Consider the following 3,231-nt stretch of genomic DNA (forward strand, 5'->3'; position numbering starts at 1 on the left):
AGAGTATCTTCGCCTGGTCATTCTCTACTACGGCTTGTGGCTGGTGCTCATACCATTTGCTGCTGCATGGTATTTGATGTTTTCTGCACAGACTCCAATGGAGAGCCTTAGCCACCGTATCATGCCGTTTCTTGTATTGGTTTTGAGCAAGTGCTGAGCATTCACTGGCAATGTGATTTATAGTTTCTTCTTTTTCCATACAATTTCTGCACTTTGACGAGATGTTTGTTCCGTCTATTGCTCTCTGAATATACCTTGTCCTAAGGGCCTGATCTTGAGCGGCCATTATCATTCCTTCTGTCTCACTCTTCAGTTCTCCTCTTTGTAGCCACTGCCATGATTCTTTAGTGGCTAATTCTCCAGTCTGTCTCATGAATTGCCCATGCATTGGTTTGCTCAGCCATTCTTCTAATCTCTTCTTTCCTGTCCTTTCTCTGTATACTTCTGGATTTTCATCTTCCTTTATTAAGCCTTCATCCCATACATTCTTTAGCCATTCGTCATCACTGTTCTTTATGTATTGGCCTAACGCTCTGCATTCGATGTTGACGCAGTCTTCTATGCTTATTAGACCTTTTCCTCCTTCACTTCTAGGTATATACAGCCTGTTGACGTTGGCTCTTGGATGTAGAGCTTGATACATAGTCAATACCTTCCTTGTTTTTCTATCTATATTGCGAAGCTCTGACTTCTTCCACTCAACTATTCCAGCGCTGTACCGGACTACTGGCACTGCCCAAGTATTTATGGCCTTCACCATGTTTCCAGAGTTGAGCTTTGACTTGAGTATAGCTTTCATTCTCTTTGAGTATTCGTTTCTAATCATTTCCTTCATTTCATTGTGTTTTATTGTTTCTCCTTCCATTATACCGAGGTATTTGTAGCCTGTTTCATCTATATCTTTGATGACATTTCCATCTGGTAGCTTAATCCCTTCAGTTCTTGTTACTTTTCCTTTCTCCATGCTAACTAGAGCACATTTTTCTATCCCAAACTCCATCTTGATGTCTCCTGACACAATTCTAACAGTCTGGATTAGCATGTCGATTTCCTCAGCATTTTTCCCGAACAGCTTTATGTCATCCATGAACATTATTATTATTATTATTATTATTATTATTATTATTATTATTATTATTATTATTATTATTATTATTATTATTATTATTATTATTATTATTATATTTGTGAAAGGACCATCGGATCATGAATAACTTTTTTACTTTAATTTCATTCATCTTGAGAATAAACTCAAAATGCATAACTTCACACTTAAGTATACTATACATGCATACATACGTAACGAAATACCCACATATCTGCACATTATAGCTCGTATATAAAAAAAAAAAAAAAAAAAAAAAAAACTGTCTGGAATTTATCTTAGCCTGTATTCCAAACAGATTACATCCACTTACCAGGGATGTTTAGATGGAAATCATTCTGGATGCTACTAACGTCTATGATGACATTATCTGCAGTTGGGATGAAGGTTAGTTACGAATTGTAATTGCTCAATCAGTAATTTAAGAAGAGTTGGACGACCCAGGCTTACATGGCTCAGGACTATAAAACGTGAAGTAGGAGATGGTAGATGGAGAGGTATTGATTTAAAAGCTCAAGATAGAGACGTCTGGTGAAATCTAACTGAGGCCCTTTGCGTCAATATGCGTAGGAGGTGATGATGAATTTAAGATTGCAGCTTTCGCATAGTTGAATATATGTTATCGAAGCAATCATTCAACGCAATCAACTGACAGCTAAAGGTTATTAGAAAAAAAGGTGTTAGAATATTTCTATAGTTAATGTTTAGAAGAATCGTAGGTCAATTTCTCGAAATCAATACTACAAAAACAAATTGTTCTTTGTCGGTTGCGGGAAAACAACTTCTCTTTTTTTCTGTTGATCGGAAGGCAAATTGATCAAATATTAATTGTTTGATAAAGACTAGCTCTAAAAATCTGTGTAGAGACCAAGAAAAAAAATTCATATTCAATTTGTTCAATCTTTCAAAGTTATACGATGTAAAAAATGTATAAAGTAAAGTAATGACATCTGATAGGTATATTAGAAAATGTATTTGACCGTTTTAGCTGTTATCCTACGTGTTAATCTCTTCATAGTTTAACACAAGTGTTTGTAATTGCAAAACACATTAACTGTATTTTTTTTACCTATAGTTGTTTACCTCATTCAAGCTTTGCTCTATAATCCGTCTACAAATTTCCTAGTATATGGATGACAAGCACTTACTGATATTCACTGCCATTATGCCACGTCTCAATAGCATTGTTTGTTTTCGGAATTCCTTTTTAAACATAACCCAAGTATCTTCGAAGTACTCCATTAATTCTTGAAGCTCAACGGGAAAAAATTCTCTTTCAATCAGCATTTCAAATGTTTCCACAAAACTGTGTACAGTTTTAAAAGACCATTGCATGGACGAGACTAGCTTCAATAGCTAATTCTGCATTAGTGGCAAAAATTTTCTAAGGCCTAATCTGTGACTGGTTCAATGTCAGCCATGATTATCAGTGGCTGAACTACAGAAATGTTTTCTTTTAAAGCCTTAATGAGCCTCGTATATGTTTTTTTTTTCAGATTTGTTAGACAACAGTTTATATACGAGCGGTAAAATGATACCTGATTTCACTCCATGTGCTGTATACGACCAAGCTTTAATTGTTCTATTAGTATACCAGTGTCGGGATGGAAGAGATTAATATGCAGCCATCTGTAGGACCACTCATAAAAATGGAATGTCTCCTTTGCTCATGTTTCTGATTTCCTCGGGATATTAAGATCAAAGAAACGATCAAGCAAATCAAGTCCATCATTTTTGCTTGCACTTGTATCACGTATAGTTTATGTTCATATTTTCTATAGAAGGCAGCTTCACAGCTGGAGCACCTGTCATTTCATGATACGTTAGAGTGTGCTATATCTCGACCATTTATAGCACGTCATTTCAGTTTCTTCATTACTTTAGCATCATTTCCTTTATGGCTGTACTCCCCTCTTTATTTCTTGGTACTGTCATAGACATAGATAACCTTTGCTAAATATTTTTTGGTTAATTTCCAGTATATCTAGTAATCCATTTATCTAATTTTCTACGATAGGAAAAATTCTGACAGTTTGCACCCCAATCATCACCCAGCAGGAAATATGAAATTTTGTTATTAAACCCACACACATACACGCACACACACATACATATATGTGTGTATA

This window comes from Palaemon carinicauda, chromosome 38, assembly GCF_036898095.1.
Source record: "Palaemon carinicauda isolate YSFRI2023 chromosome 38, ASM3689809v2, whole genome shotgun sequence".
NCBI lineage: Eukaryota > Metazoa > Arthropoda > Malacostraca > Decapoda > Palaemonidae > Palaemon > Palaemon carinicauda.